We start from the raw sequence: 18,428 nt of genomic DNA on the forward strand, positions 1-18,428 counted from the left end.
TTGGTTCATTAATACCTTTATGTATGTATATAAAAATATATATATATATGTGTGTGTGTGTATACATATATATTTTTCAATGTCTCCAATTTTTCTCAAGTTATTGTCCTAGTAATGTTGACCTGTTCTACTTACGGCATTTTATCCAATAGCACAAGTCTCTCTTCCTGCTTGATTTTAAAGCATATAAATAAGAAGTTGAAGACAATCATTCACTAATACACAATTCACCATATACCCTACCTCTGAACTGCAGAAAATGGAGAATCATGCAAAATGTTTAGCATATTTCTTACAAGTGTTTTCCATGTTTAATGAATATAGATTGGTAAGTAGATAATGATAGAAAATTGATGAACAGAAAATTTAACAGAAAAGAAAAATTTGGTAAATGACCATACAGGTGAATTGGAAGGTTTAAATTACAATTATTACAATATATAAAAACTAAATGATGAGCTAATGCCCTAAGCTATATGTATATTGTTATGTGGAAATGTCAAGTCATGAATAGAAATCTTTGCCCATTCAATAAGTAAAAATAAAACTACCATATGTAAGTATTTTTGGAATAGATGTTTAAGATAAATAAAATAAGTTTCTGAGGTTTGCCTGACATGATATAAATAGCAATGCTATCACAAAATTGAGCCTGTTGGATTCTTACCATTAACACCACATTGACATAAAATAAATACCAAGAAGTAGTAAAAGTCATTGCCACAATATATTGCTCTGTCAAGAAAATTTCGACTGCTTACATGAAAATGACATAAAATCCTTTACCAATTGATTTTTAAAGTTGTACGTCAAAGAATAGTTGTCATGACTACATTAAAAATAACTATAAATGCTATATGTGGCTCACTGCATGAACTTGGGAAGATTTTGTTTTGTTGTTGACATGCTGAAATGTCACACTCCCCCTGTTTGGGAATGGGTGGATAACAGCATTCTTAAAGGGAATTATTTTGCATAAACAACTCTTAGACTTACCTAGCTCAGAAAGCAGTCCATCAGCCAACAATGTCTGTTGAATTCTCACTACCTGGCAATCAGTTGCTAGCACTGGGGATTCCACAATTGATAGGCACTCGAGCAGTTCTTATCCTCGAGGAGGCATCAGTATGGTGTTATTAACAGGCAATAGATTGTTAGAAATAGCAATGATAGGGAAAGGACATGTGATAAAGGAGAAGTTCAAGCTATAATGAGAACCTATATCAAAGTAACACAAGTAAGTCTGAGGGTTCGAGACAGGCTTGCCTGAGGATTTCAAAATTAAGCTGAAATTTAAAGGATAAAATGGTATTATTCAGGCAAAGAGGGGTGGTACAACCATGCCAGGCAGAGAGAGTAGCATTCTAAAAGTTTGGTAGTCCTGATGTGGTGAGTAACAGTGACATGTTCGAAGAACTGTGAGAAGTTCAGTATTAAGAGTAAGCAGGGGCCAAGTCTTGCAGAGTTTTGTGATCCTGTTAAGTACCGTATTGTGTGCTCCCCCAATACAGTGCTACTCAAAGTGTCATCGCAGAACAGTGCTGGAGCCTAAAATGTTGAACTCAACTGAACCAATGGACAGTGAAATAGGTTCAGTGATGGGGAAGAAGGTTTTAGAAACTTTTATAGCAATTTGACATGTTGATTTTGTGCCCATTGAATTTAATGACAAACAATTGGAATTTGTATTTTGTATATCTTTGGTTTTCTATATCATTTTCTCTAGTAATTAATTCTTTTGTATCTATAAAATTATCAGTCAACAATAGATGATTTTTTTTTAATGACCCTGTATCACAAATCTTTTGGAAAACACTGCCCTAAAGTAATTCTGATCATTTCTAGGTGATGTTGACACTTGAAGTAAACTGGTCAGATGAATTTTAGGTTGATAACGATGAGTGGGAATGAAAATTCTTATCTATAAGGTACCTGAAAATTTATAAGACACTTTCCAGTTTATAAAATGCAAATGTATTTTTGATCCTCAGACAAACTGTGTCAGGTTGCAGGATATATGTTTGATGTAGGCCACTCAGTGGGTAAATGAAAGACTCTGCCATCTTGGTTTTTTGATGACTAACCCTAGGGGCTTACGTAGAAGACATGTGTAGTCTGCTTACACTCACATGGTTCTTTTTCATTTCCATCCATCCAAACTCTTTAAGAGCTGCTAACAAGCTGAAAAATTGTGTGACTTGAGACACATCCTTCCTTTTTCAAGTTGCACTGTCAGAGTACTGAAGATCTCAAATATGCTATGGGGCCTCACGCCAGGAAAGGAAGAGGCAGAGAACTAAATAATCAGCATCCAGATAATTGAGAACTGACAGCACAAATTTGTCTTCTACTCCCTCTGGAGCAAAAATCCTGCAGTCTTTGATTTATAGACAAAAGCCATGTCCTTGATCAGCAACCAAGAGATCTAATTGTTAGCTATTTTTATACAATGCACCAATTATAGTTTATGTCTCCAAGGATGTGAAATTGGGGAACTTTCATTCTTCATCTGTACAGAAGCCCTGATGTAAAGCCTTTATACATTGCTTGATTAACAACCACAGAAATATATTTTGTTTGGGGAATCCCTACAACACTTGAACTTCATCCCACAGTTAACACTACATCTCCCTGGAATCTTGTTAAAAAGAATAAAAGAAAGCAAGCCAATTTAGTAACAGAAAAATAACAAGCCATGGGTTTGGAAAAAAACAAGAATAGGATGCTCCTGAGACTTCAATCCAATTCACCAATGTTTAGGATATATATAAATATTAGTAAACTTAGAATTCAGGTTCTTTTGAAAGAGCCACACAACACCTAGATAAAGTGTATTGCTTACAGGTCATTCTGTGGAGTCTGATAGAGCTGGGTTCATCTCCTGGATCTACCACTTTTAGACATGAAACCTTGGTAAAATTGATATGTTTCTCTAAAATAGAAATAATAATAGTATCAACCTCATGGCATAAATGAGGTCATGCATATTAAGCAATTATTAATATTATACCTAGCACACAGTAACAGTGTAACCATATTATTGCTATGGTTATTACCTATTACTTCAATAATTTATTACAGGTTTTTGTGATAAAGACATATGTTTTAACATTTTTATATCTCTGAAATCAGGATACATCTTACAGCCAATAGTACAGAATAGTTTCATTGGTAACTTTCTTTTCTAGTACTATATAAAATAACATATTACAACCCAAATAAGTTTCAATGAACTAATCTTCCCAGATTTACACACACAATTAGAATATTAGTAAACCCTAAGAGCTAAATTGATGGCTGCTATGCTTTTGATTTAGTTCTAATTTCCCCCACCTGACTGGTGCCACTACCACAGGAGGCTGGTTGGTGAGAGTTTATGAGGGTTGAACACATCAGTCTGTTATCATCTTTTGACAATGGTGTACTGTGTTTGTGTTTGGAGTGGAATTTGTGAATAGTTGCAGAGCTCAACAGCATTTTTTAATTCTGTCTGCTTAACAGCTCATCACATCAAAGAAGACCAAGAGAACATTGAAGGAAGAAAACAGATGTTTTAATGAGGATTGGGAATTGCAATATTATCTTATTTCTGCTAAAGAGAAGATGATTTTCTTGCTTTGTGATATTGCAATATCAATATTAAAGCAATTCAACGCTCATCAGCATTATAACACTATCAAGGACAATAAATGTTTTAAATTAGAGAAAGAGGCACAAAAGATTGTACTGCAGGAATTAAAAGATGAAAAACAAAAGCAAAGACAATTCTTTCAAGCAGCAATACGACCTGGAAATAATGCCACTAAAACAACTTTTAAAGTAGCTTACATACTTGGAAAAAATAGGGTAGCCATTAAGTGATGTATCAATTGTGAAAGAATTCATTGTCAAAATTGTAGGATACTTAGACCCTAATAATATTTCAAAGTACAAACAACTGCCTCTTTTCAAGGAGAACCATAACTACTCAGCAGCATAAATTAGCTTTCAACTTAACAGAACTTCAAGCAACACTTCAAAAGGAAAATATATATTATGGTTTGGATAAATCAACTGATACTACTGACTTGGTGCAGGTTTTACACTTCATTCGGGTCATAACAGAAGATTTTCTTTGCTACCATGAGTTACTTGCTTTGGGCACTCTTGTGAACAGAACATGGGGAATAGACATCTTCAACAACTTTCATGATAAATGTCATGAAGTTGGCCTTAATTTGGTAAATTTAGTTAGCATTTATACTGACAGCGTACCTTCTATGACAGGAAAACATGAAGGGTTTATTGTACAGATTAAAGAAAGTATTAACAGATCCAGATGCTCTCATTTCTTTTCAGTGTATCTTGCATCAGTAAAGTCTCTGTGCTAAAACTACTATTTTAAGTGACACTTTGGAACAAGTTTTAAATATTTTTAACCACAGTCCTGAAAATGTAACATGGCACCATCGGTTTCAAAACATGCTAAAGTTGAACTATGAGGTATTCAGTGTGGATTTGCCATATCATAACTAAAGTGTGTTGGCTATCACAGGGACAGGTGTTAGCCAAAATTTTATCTCTGTGAGAACAAATAATTAAATTTTATGAAGAAGAGAATCAGCAATGTGATTAAAAGAAGATTTCTATAGGAATGCAGCATTTCTGTATGATATCATGTCAACTTACTTAAATATTTCTTTGCAAGGTAAAACTAAGTCTACATATGATCTGTGGCAAAAAAAAAAAAAAAAAAAAAAAGAAATCCAAGCATTTTGAAAAAAGCTGTCTTTTTCTCAAAACACTTCATCTTCAAAAAGGAAATTTCAGATGAATGTTTTCCCCAGTTAGAAAAAGTCATTGATGAGCAGGCTGATATATGTAAATCTTTTGAACAATACACAGCTGTTATATGTCTATTAATTGGAGAATACAATGAAAGGTTCTCTGACTTTGAGAATCATGATATCACACTCAAATTAGCATTGCAGCCTCACCTAGTTGATATCACCAGGGCACCTGAAGAGCTACAGATAGAATTGATTGAGCTTTCAGTAGATGACATTTTAAAGCCATTGTTTGATGCTAAGAAAGAGCTGATTGAACTATGGAAAAATGAAGTAGAATACCCATGCCTTCTGCAACATGTCCAAGAAATGCTTTCTTGCTTTTCAACCACTTATTTCTGCAAATTCACATTCTCCTACCTAACCTAAATCAAGATGCCCATAAGGTCACAAATGACTGATACCCATCGAGAGGATCAACTGAAACTGCGGACCTCCACACTGCAACCAAATATTCAAATGCTTTCCAACAAAAAGGAGATATAACAAAGTCATTAAAAGGTCAGTTAACTTTAAAATTAACAAGTACTTTTCATTTGTTGACATTATTAAGTACATAGTAGTTACATTTTTATAAAATAATGTACATTTTTAAGTATATCTAATTGAAGTTTCTTGAATGCAGGCATATTTCATTATAGCTAAATTAATGCAGCCTCCCAACATGAAAAGTTTCCCCCTTTTGGTCTATTTTCTTACTATGAATTAAGTAAAGTTTGGCAAGTATTTAATGAGTCTAGTTGCTGGATGCAGTGAGGACTACAAAATATAAGACATGTTTTCTCCCTTAATGAACATCTTAAAGGAGGCACATGTGTACATATGACATATAATATAGTTTTGTAATCACAATAAGCATTGAATCAAGACTTTCCAAAATTAACCAAAAGGAGAAAGTGAGATTACATATATAGGTAAGCTGCTTTGAAACATTTTAAACACAGGCCGTGCATGCTGTCTAGGGTCACAGAATTTTACAGCTTGAAGAGATACTAGAAATCAGCCCATTCATGAAGGCAACATATGAGTCACCTGGTCTAATCACCACACTTATAAAGTAAGGACCTGAGCCCAAGAGAACTTAGTGAGATTCTCAATGTCACCTGACAGGGGGGAAGTGACATATCCAGAGTGCAAACTCCATCTTCTAACTCTGGATCCAGGATAAATATATAATTTTCTGAGCAGTTGAGTAGAGCACGAAGGATATTAATATCGTTTGTGGGTGTGTTAGATGCCATGCTAGAGAAGGCAGAAGGGAAGGTACTTCCTGTGTGGCCATGTCTAACTAAAATTAAAGACAGTTCCATTATATAAGGGAAAAATAAGAAGGAAACAGACAATGGAGGAAAATTAGGAGTTAGCCACAGAGTTCTGGCTAAAACAGAAAAAAAAAAAGAAGTGTCATGAGATCAAAACACATGAAATTGCTGATTTTTATAGGTAAATAATCCCTGAATATTGATGATTACATATGGTAGAACCTAGTACATTGCTGCATACAGAAAACAGTCAAGAAAACAAAATGGATTGATTCACACCTCATCCCTCATCTAACCCCATTTTCTTTTTGTTTTTGTTTGTCATCTCTATAACCAGGGCGATTAGAGGCAAAATCATAAGGAGGTGTCTCCATGAATGACTATGTAAATTACATAAGGGAGCAGAGCCCAGACTGTCAGCTGGAGATGACAACATGGGCTACAGAAGAAGAGAAAGGGGTAGTCTTCCTATGTCTGTGTGGAACCCGATGTCAGGAGGAAGCTCTTGATGTGGGTGTTCTCATCTCAGACACGGATGTTCTCTTGCTGGCCTGTGGCAGCACTGGCGGCAGCACCAAGTGGCTTTGAATAGAGAGTATTTTTCAATGTGCAACTGAAATAGTAGACAAATCAAAGTAAATGCTAGCAGTTCCAAAAGTACTTAATGGGGACTCTGCAATGGGTGGAGTGTCCTTCAAGAGTATGAGAGGGCAAGAGACATTGTGTTTGGATTGCTACTCTCATTGCTAACACATCCGCATCTGCATATTGGAATGTATTCAAATTCTCTCCCTCTCCCCCTGCCCCCCTCACATACACACCCCTACTTACACAAGACAGGAAGGAGATACACCCAAAGGTTCACATTGTGAGATTATAAGTTTTCAATCCTTTTCCTTGCCAGTGTGGTCTATATTTTATGTAGTAAATATATAGTACTTTTAATCTTAAACTATACATATTAAGGTTTTTAAAGATATTTACCCACTATTACAGGATATTTTTAAATTCTAATTTGTAAAATATAAAAGTTGTATGGTTAAGACTACCCTAACATCTGAATTTCTGTTCAGATCTGAATGCCACTGTATCCTGACAGTAGGAAACATAGTTAGAATATTACACCTGCCTAGTACATTTGTGATTTTATTGCTGATATATATTCTCCATGTTAATTTGCAGGAAGCATTATTACTACTGTATTTTATAAATAATGCTCTTATATGTGGTAATGTTTAGCTGGGATGTACGAACTTGGAAAATATTTTAGTTTTTTATTTTTCTTCTTAAATGCTTTTGGAGCTTTATAAAGTTCTCAATTACATTTTATTTTAGCATTCACTACATGTAAATATGGGAAATTGCAAGAAAACCAATTAGAAAGGTTCTGTTATATTTACAGCATGCTTGCTGGTCTTGTTTGCTTGCTATTTCAACACCTTACTCCAGTAAATCATGAAGGTTTATCCACTTATTCAACAAATATATATAGTAAGCATCTACTATGAGCAAGCAATCAATGGCTTTTACTGCAAAAGATTTATATTTAAGTGGAATTCTCGCTGTCTAGAACAATGAGAAGCTGCATAGTGTGCTAGTTAAGAAGGCAGAATCCAAGTAAGTTTACCTAGTTTCAAATATTAGCTTCATCATTTACTGATGATGTGTGAACTTGGACAAATTACTTAACCTCTATGTCTCTCAGTTTGCTTATCTGTAAAATGAGGATAAATAATGTTACCTCCATGGTTGGGTTGTTATGGACAATGAATGAAATAAATTATATACTTTGCTAATAATGAAAGCTATATTGTCAGTGTTTTGGTCCCTAGTAGACTTAAATTTTTGTTGAAATTTATAAAGACCTACCTTATTATCCACAAGAAATAGTGTTGATTGGAGAAATGAATTTAGAGAGTCATGACACTTCAGATCTGGAAGAGAATTCACTGTTTACTTAGCGGAACTCCACCGTTGTACAAATTAAAGCACAAAAACACAGAGTTACAAAGTCAAATAACAGGTAAGTTTCTGAGCTTGATTAAATCCAGTTTTATAACTTTATGACCAATATTCTTTGAGTAGATGTCAATTGCATGTCCATTTATTGATTCTATAAACATTTATTAAATAGCACTTTCTTTATGGTAAGCACTATGCTAAATGCAGATGGCACTAGGACAAATCAGATGGGCTACGTACTCTAAAGGATCATGGTCTATCAGACTGAACATGTGAATGGAACAGAGTGTTGTATGTGGTCTGATAAAATATGTATTGGTGATAGTATAATGTGGTAGTGGTAGTGGTAGTTTAATGGAGACAGTGAACAATCTATCTAGGAATTTCAGAAAGGTTTATACAAGATACAACTCTTGATCATGAATGTTGAATAGTTTTATGTGTCTCAAGCATTATAGAGGAAGAGGAAAGTATTTAGTAAAAGATAAATATGAAATAGTGAGTGACTCAATAGTGACAGGCCTTGTATTCCATGATGTATAGTTTAGCTTTTTTCCCTAACCTAATCAGAAGGGAATAAATTAAATGGAAAAGAAATGACTATTCGAAGATATAATAGAAGAAGTAATGTTGTATAAAGAAGAAATAATGTCGTATAAAGAAGAAATAATGGGTTCAAATTACAAAGATTTACTGTACACAAGGCAAAATGAGTGAATGGAGATAGAAATCAGAAACAACCTTCATAACATCATTCTATTTCAAGGACTAAGAAAATGTCCTAAAGACAGAAGGCAGGGCAGAAAAAAATTAAAATGAGAAAAAAGGAATGGGTTATCATGACCCTACAGCTCTTCAATAGTAAGGCTACAAAACAAGAGGCTAGATCTGCAGAGTTATGGGTGAAAGATTGATCAACAAATACTATACTCAAAGATATTACCATTAAAGTCTGAAGACAAAACAAAAACAAATCTTGGATACAGAAAAGTTCAGGAAATAAAGTAGGTGGCACTCCTGAAAAAAATTACCTAAAGGCAAATTTCAAATAATCCAAAAATGAATCAAAATAAAGAACACAGGAGCAAAGTATCAGCAAAATAAAAAAAAGAAAAGAAATAGCAGCAAAATCGAAAAAAGAAAATATTGAAAGTGAAAAGTGAATATTGAAAATATTGAAAAGTGAAAAAGATTTTAAAAATTAAAGCAAAATACACAGAAAATTCCATGTAAATGACATCTGTAACTATAGATATGTAATGGCTTGTACTTTAATGAAATTAAAAACCATAACATTTGCATATAATAAAATAATCAAATAAATACATAAAGTAGACCCCACATCATACCAGGAAAACTGGTAGTTCGACAACCCTGGAGTGTATATATGGGGTGGGGTGGGGGGAGTCATCCTGACATTGATAGAGATATATAATTGTAACAATTTGTGGAATTAAAAACAGGCTTGGTACTGTTGAAGGAAGACGAGACCACTACTGAATATATAAAATAAAACTGAATTTATTGCTTTTGTCATAAAGAAGTATATTGATAGTCAGACACAGTCTCTAGGGTTTTTGGTAAGCAGGAAGTTGAGAGGTTGGTGGATTTTTAGAAGTGCAAGGATTTGATATCACCTGTAAAAGCTTGATTACTTGTGTGAGATTGCTTTTAATTACTTGCATTCGGAGGAATATATATTGGAGTAAATCTGTTTCTGATTGGCTGATTTTTGGTGGCAAGGGTCTGTCACTGAAAAGCTGTCACTGATTGGCTGTGAATGTCATTGATGGATTGAACAGCTTTAAAACTGATTCTGATGCTCCTTGGACCATGAACAACCAAAGAATCCATCTTTTCTTAAGTTTATAGGAACTTTTAATTCTCAGTATCTACCAGGTTATTAATGGGGAAAAAACAAGTGAGATTGAAAACGTTAAAAATATCAAGAAACCATATAAACAGAAAACACAAAATAAGATGACAGATCAAATATTTGTTATTTTCATTGGTAATGGGCTAAACATTCTTATTAACAGAAAATTATTCTGATCAGCAGGGGAGCTCCAATTCTGGAAACAGCAGAAAAGCTTGTGTTGGATTAATCCTGTGACCATTAACATGTATAAATTCTCCATAAAATATGAAAATAAATTGCCTAAAGCAACTGACAGGCAAACAAAAACAGGCAGAAACTATAGAGAACACAATTTTTGAGAGAAAGAATGCCTCTTTTAAGCAGCTTTTTCCTCAAAGACATTTCCTAGTTTCCTGTGACAGAATAAGATAGAGTCCAAATAGAAAACAGCTTTCCTGGGCTGAAGGGACTGAAGTCAGGGTTTGAGGTTACTAGAATAGCTGGATATTGGAGAAAACTTCTCAAAAGTAGGCAGTCGCAGAGGAGAGAAACATCACACTCTGCATGCAATTCCCTCAAATCCTTGGACAATATTTTAAAATATGAATGCAGAGGAAAGATTTCAGAAGCCTGTAAGAAAGCAGCAGCTAGGAGGCAGAGATTTCAGCAGTTGCCAGATGCTAGGAAGACAGCTTACAAACCAAGTTCTGTCAAGTACAGCTTGGAGAAAACTGTGGCTTTCCCTTTCCACCTCAGCAGGGCTGTGTCTTGTAAGTCAGCCCAGGACTAAGGACTATACACTTTATGATTATGAATAAAACCAAAATGTACTCATCATAATCAAGCCTAAAACCAAAGCTCTGTAGGATCAAGGTCATCTCCCAGTAATTTAACTGCCTGCAAGAATCAAACTCAATATTGTTAAAGGTAGGTAAGATCCAGAGGCTCCACATTGCCCAATATAGAATAAAAAATTACTATGTATACAAAGCATGAGAAAAATATGGCCTATAATCTGAACCAAAAAAGCACTTAGTAGAAGCAAATCAACAGATGTCCCAGATGTAGAACTCTGTAGCTATATAAATGTTTAAAATTTTGGCCAGGCACAGTAGCTCACACCTGTAATCCTCTCACTCTGGGAGGACAAGGAGGGAGGATCACTTGAGGTCAGGAGTTTGAGACCAGACTGAGCAAGAGTGAGATCCCATCTCTACTGAAAACAAAAAAATTAGCCGGGCATCATGGTGTGTGTCTGTAATCCCAGCTACTAAGGAAGCTGAGGCATGAGGATCGCTTGAGCCCAGGAATTTGAGGTTGCTATGAGCTAGGCTGATGCCACAGCACTCTTACCCAGGCAATAGAGTGAGACTCTGTCTCACAAAAAAAAAAAAAAAAAAATTTACAAGAGAAGATTACAGAATTTATAAAACAATGAGAAACATTGAGAACATAGAGAAATGACACTATCAAAAAGCCAGGTAATATTCTAAAATTTTAAAAATATAATATTTTTTTAAAAAATATTGAATGAACTTAACAGAAATTTGCCACAGTAAAAGAAAGGATGTGAGAATTAACAGAGGTAATTAGGAATTAAACACAGAAAATAAAGATTGAAAGAAAATGAGCAGAACTTCAGTGATATGTAAGATAATATCAATCTAACATATGTGTAATTGGAATTGGAGAAGGAGAGGAGAGAAAGTATGACATAGAAAGAATATGCGAAGAAATAATGGTTGAATATTACCCAAATTCAGTGAAAAACATAAATTTAAAGATTCAAGAAATTCAGTAAACCCAAGTAGGAGAAATAAAAAGGAAAACAAATAAAAGCACATCAAAAGTGAAAATGCTGAACAGCAAAGATAAGAGAGAATGTTAAAAGCAGCCAGCAATAAAAGAAATATTATGTATTTTTTGTTCTAGGTACAATAGGCATAAAAATAGTGGTTACCTTTTCATCAGAAACAAAGGAGTCCAGAAGACAGTACAATAATACCTTTAAATTACTGACAGAAATTAAAAAAATTGTCAAGCTACTATTCTACATGTAGCAAAAACAACCTTCAAGAAAAGGTGAAATATATTGTTTTCTTTTTCTTTCTTTTTTTTTTCCCAAGAAACCACAGAAAAGAGATAAATGAATATATTGTAAGATAAAACCCAGGAGAATTTTCACCAGCATAAAAGAAATCCTAAATAAAGTGTTTTAACTGAAAAAATAATACCAGATGAAAAATCATATCTACTGAAAGAAGTGAATAGGACCAGAAATAAACATAGGTAGAAATTTAAATGACTAGTTATTTCTTATTTTGAAATTATATATATATAATATATTCTGAAGTTTTATAACATGTAGAAGGAATATAAATTACAACAATTGCACAAAGGAAGAAGTGGGAAGAATAAAATAATCTTTATTATAACTCAATGATATGTAAAGTCGTATATTAATTCATAGTAGTCTGTGATAAAAGAAGCCATAACCTCTCCAAAAAAAGTATAGTTAAAAAACCATTTGAAGAAATAGCCTATAATCATAAAAAATACTCAATTCATCCAAAGAAGGCAAAAAATGAGGAACAAAGAACAAAAGGGATAAATAGAAAAACTTACTGTTCATCAAAATTGCACTTAATATAAATGGACAAAACATTCTTATCAAAAGATAGAGACTATCAGACTGGATAGAAATAGCAGGAACCATCTATAAGCTATTTATAAGACATAGAATTTAAATATAGAGAGACAAAAAAGTTGGAAGTAATAGAATGAAAAAGTATATACAATGAAAACACTAAGAACCTTGGTATGGTTTCAGTCATAGCAGACAAAGTCAACTTCAGGATAAAGAAAATCTTTTCATAATGATAAAAGGGCCAACTACACAAGAAGGCATAACAGTTCTAAATGCACATGCAATTCAGATTGTGCAAACTGGCAGAACTAAAGGGAGACATAATAAACAAACAAACCTGCACTTATATATGGAGGTTTTCACACTCTGCTCTTTGTTATTGATAAAACAAATAGACAAGAAAATAAGATAGAAAGGCCAGAAAAGATTTAAACACCATTATCAACCAATAGCTTAATTGATATTTATTTAAGTCATAGACAAGAAATGACATTTGAAGGTTTTGGGTGCGAGACTTTACTAGGTCTATAACGAAGAAAGGGTACTCAGAAATACGGGGAATAAAACTGGAAAGATACAAAAGCCTGAATGTGCTGGCACAGTAAGGGAACAGGCTCAAATGTACAGTTAACAAGACTGGAGATAAATCTGGAAAAGTAGGCTAAGATCTCCATAGAATTTGGCATTAGAGAACCGTTGGCAATTTTTAAGGAAGGAGAAGGCCATGGGCAGATCTCTGTTAGGGAAGTATGGAGGAATAATTGAAGGAGGAAAAGATAAAAACAAATAAACTTCACAATACATATTCTCAATATGGATTATTTATCAAGAGAGACCACTGACAGGGCCATAAAATATCAAAGCATTTCAAAGGATGAAAGCATACAGAGTTTGTTCTCTAATGATAAATGTTCTCCAATAATAAATTAAAAATCAATAACAAACATATATATATCCCCAAGTATTTGGAAATTAAGCAAAATACTTCTAAATATCCATTAGATAAAAGAAAATATTACAAGGAAAGTTAAAATGCAAAACTTTTTTTTAGAACACACATGAAGAACCAATAAGATACTTGACACCACTCATCATCAAGGTAAGGCAAAGTGAAACCACAACGAGATACCATTCCCCAGTCACTACAATGTCCACTTAAAAGAAAAATTGCCAACAACAAATGTCTAGGATGTAGGGAAATGGTTCTTAACCTTTTTTGCTTACAATAACTTTATACTCATAAAATTTATGGAAAACTCCAAAGAGCTTTCCAGAATAGGGGTTTTATCTAATTTTGTTTTACCATATTATAAACTTAACAGAAAAATTTTTTAAATATCTGCATTCAAAATTTTACATTTAAAATTTTGCATTTAACAATGAACCCAGTAAATATTAAAATTGACAATGCATTTTTTTGAAAAATAACTTTATTTTCCAAAATAAAAATAATCTTTAGTGACAAGAATATAGAGAAGCTGGATTCTCATATTGTTTCTTGACTCAATCTATTGGGAAAAGTTGTGTTGGTTGAGGTAGCTGAAGAAAATCCAGCCTCAAGCAGATATGTAGTTAGAAAAGGAGGGAGTATTTTTAAAAGCCTTTTTAGCTAATACAGATATTCTATTATACTACGTCAAAACTCAAAAAGTGGTAATACCTTACAAGTTAGTTACAATGTGGATTATGAAACCATATTGTAGTGGGCTAAATGGTAGCCACCAATAAGATCTATCCACGCCATGATCCCAGGAACCTGTGAATATTACTTTATATGCCAAAGGGTGCAATTGGCAAAGAAAGCTTATCCTGAATCAACCAAGTGGGCTCTAAATGCAATCACGTGTACCCTTACAAGAGACAGAGGGAGTTTTCAGACAGAGAGGAGGAGGCAGTGTGACCACAGGTGCAGAGATGAAGTGATGTGGCCATCAACCTAGGAATGCCTGGAGCCACCAGAAGCTGGAAGAAGAAAGCAAATTAATCTAAGTCTTCAGAGGGTGCATGAACCTGCCACACCTTAATTTTGGATATCAGGACTGCAGACCTGAGAGAGAATAAATGTCTTATTTGAAACCACAAAGTTGATGGTAATTTGTTGCAGCAGCCCTAGGAAACTAAAACGCATGTCAGTAAACTTTTCACACTCCGTTACATTAGAATCCATTGTTCTGTCTTGAACTTTGAATAGATCTTTCACTCAAGCGTGATTTTCATAATATCATATAGTTTGTTGTAAAATATTGGTTTACTAAGTTATTCAGGTCTTCCAATGTTGACACATTTCATTGTGCAACATCAAAAGCCACATGTAATAATATCACCGCTCTTATCAGACACATCTTTAAATATTGGGCAGCTGGTAGATACAGGTTTTTCAAAACTGAAATATTTGCTTGAGGGTTCAACTTTTATCACTGGTAACACGTATAGTCAGTTGTTTTCCTTGAAGTGGCAAACTTACTTAATTTTTGAAAAATGTCTAACAAATAACCAATCTGAATAACCACAGTCGTTTCTTTAAGTAAAAATGGTGTTCTGTGGAAAAAGCAGCCAACTTCACTCACAATCAAAGTGCTTTTTGTCAAGATAGCCATTATACTCCAGAATGCAACAGCAGTGATGTATGTGTACTTCCCATTTCATCACGAAGAATATTAAAATTAAGTGGACACAGGGTTACAATTTAGTAAAATTAGAAAATTTTACTGCTTCGTCAAGGGCACTCTTACGTGATACTAATATGTTTTTTAGTTTTTCTTTCTTCTTTTTCTTTTCACACTGTGAGTACATGACAGTGAAGAAAATAATGACTATCAGTAGTTTGTTGCCACTGGTTTGCTTATGCTAAAATGCCAGCAGATTTATTTTCACCCACGATTTGTTTCATCAAGGCAAATGTCAACATGGAAGAAAAGATAAAAACCATCTTAGTATTACCATGAAAATAGTTCTGGCCTTTCTGACCCCTTAGAAGTGTTTCAGGAGCCCCCAGGAGCACACATGCTCCACTCCAGTAACTGCTAAGATAGAGCAACTGGTTCCATTGCAGATGAAACTGAAAACGGTAGAAGCACTTTGGACACCTCTGTGGCATTTTCATAAATTTTAAATACTTACCTACTTTATGATTTAGCAATTCTACCCTGAGTAATATATCCAAAAGAAATGAGGGCTTCTGTCCACAAAAGATTTACCCAAGGATATTCATAGTAGCCTCTTATTCACAATAACCCAAAACTAGAAACAACCTAAATGCCCAGCAACAGGAGAATAGGTTTAAAAATTATGGTATATCTGCACAATGCAATGCTTCTCAAAAATCAACAAAATTAATTCAGATACAAGCAACAAAACAGATGAATCTTGAAAACACTATTTTGAGTGACATAAACTAGACAGCCTATGGCTACGTTGGTATGGTTACATTTATGTAAAGGTAAATGATAGGAAGAATTAGTCTGTGATTATAAAATCAGAAGAGCGGTTTTTCCAGGAAGTGGTTTGACTGGGAAAGGATGTGAGAAGAAAGGTTCTATGGTGAGTAGAATGTTCTTTATCTTCATTGACATATTGGTTACACATCAAACTCACCACACTACATTTAAGCAATGTGTGTTTCACTGTAAGTCATACTTTAATACAGTTCTGAATTCTTAAAGTTATTCCTAGATATAGTCTAAAATAAGTATACTCACATATACGTATGTAAAAATAAACAAACTACGTACAGTCAACAAGGTACATGGCTAAAACAAAGTGGCCTGGAGAGACTAGAAGGAAAAAGATCGGCAGATAGATACAATAAAAAGAAAGCAGGGTTTTGAATAATAGTATCAAAGTGGAGTTCAAGGTATGCTTTTCAGTAGACAAAGATGCTCTTTGTTATGAAATGTACAATACACAACAAACACAAAACTGTGGTGAGACTTTAGATGCTTAATAACCTAATGTCTAAATATGAAAGTTAAACACTTAGACATATAAGAAGAAATAGAAACATAGTCATGGAATTTTTAATATAACCTTTCAGCTTTTGACAGATGAAATAGACAAATATATGCATACATGTAATATATATATAGCTCATACTAATGTATACTAAAAACACAAGCTACAGTGTATGAAAAGTAGAGATAGTAGCAAACCTTTAAGCATTTAACCTAAGATTTAAATATTTAAAATGCATAGTTTAGAAATATATGATAGCCAGAAACACAAATTTAACTGAAAATTTTTAACATAGTCTTTGATAGAGCAAGTAAACAAAAAATGGGTCTGAATAATATATTAATAGGTTTATTTATGCATAACTGTATTTCAAATCCTAACTCCTATGTAAGTACTGCTCCTTCTTTTCAAGTGCCAATGGAACATTTAAAATGATTGTTCATATATCAAGCCATAAAGAAAACACCAATAAATCCCTAAAAGTAGAAATAAATCCATCCACATCCACTGCAATTTACTACTATACAACTACAAACTAATAATAAAAGTTATATCTTAACTTGATTTATTTTAAGATATACACCTTCAAAGCAATTTTCAAAATAAACAACATGCTCCTGCTTCTGTGCATTGCAGTTATTACACAACTCAAAACACAAATTTCGGGAAAATATTATATCTAAAAAACAAAATGATTCAATTCAAGAAGACAAAATAGCATTCATCATTGGCATTAGAATTATATATCTTTGCTGAGCACAGTGGCTTACACTGAAATCCTAGCACTTTGGGAGGCTGAGGTGGGAGGATTTCTTGAGGCCAGAAGTTCCAGATCAGCCTGAGCAAGAGAAAGACCAGTTCTCTACAAAAAATAGAAAAATTAGCCAGGCTTGGTGGCAAGCACCTGTAGTCCTAGCTACTCAGAAGGCTGAGGCAAGAGGTTTGCTTGAGCCCAGGAGTTCAAGGTTGCAGTGAGCTATGATGAGGCCACTGCAGTCTAGCCAGAGCAACAGAGAGAGAGAGATCCTAGTTAAAATCATAAGACTACCTAACTCTGTGAATCTTCTATCAACTTTTGACCAAAATATTTTAAAGACATTTCAAATAATTAATGCTCAATTTTTAAAATTCTAAGACAGGAAGTCATTTTTTTTTATTTCAGCATCTTACAGGGGTACAAATGTTAAGGTTACATATATTACCTTTGCCCCACTTGAGTCAGAGCTTCAAGCGTGTCCATCCCCAAGATGCTGCACACCACACCCATTAGATGTGAATATACCCATCCTCTCCTCCCCCCCAACCTGCCCGACACCCAGTGAATGTCATTACTATACGTGCACACTAAGTGCTGATCAGTTAATATCAATTTGATGGTGAGTACATGTAGCGCTTGCTTTTCCATTCTTGTGATACTTCACTTAATAGAATGGGCTCAAGCACTATCCAGGATAACACAAGAGGTTCTAGATCACCATTGTTTTTTTTGTGGCTGACTAGAACTCGAGGGAAAAATATATCACATTTTATTAATCCACTCATGTATTGATGGGCACTTGGGTTGTTTCCACATCTTTGCAATTGTAAATTGTGCTGCTATAAACATTCTAGTGTAGATGTCTTCTTTATAGAATTCCTTTTTTTCCCTTTGGGTAGATGCCCAGTAATGGGATTGCTAGATCAAATGGTAGTTCTACTTTAGCTCTTTGAGGTATCTTCACAGAGGCTGTACTAGTTTGCAGTCCCACCAGCAGTGTATGAATGTTCCTATTCTCTGCATCCATACCAACATTTATTGTTTTGGGTCTTTTTGATAAAGGCCATTCTCACTGGAGATAAGTAATATCTCATTGTGGTTTTGATTTGCATTTCCCTGATGATTAGAGATGTTGAGCATTTTTTCATATGTTTGTTGGCCATTA

This window comes from Eulemur rufifrons, chromosome 7, assembly GCF_041146395.1.
Source record: "Eulemur rufifrons isolate Redbay chromosome 7, OSU_ERuf_1, whole genome shotgun sequence".
Taxonomy (NCBI): Eukaryota; Metazoa; Chordata; class Mammalia; order Primates; family Lemuridae; genus Eulemur; species Eulemur rufifrons.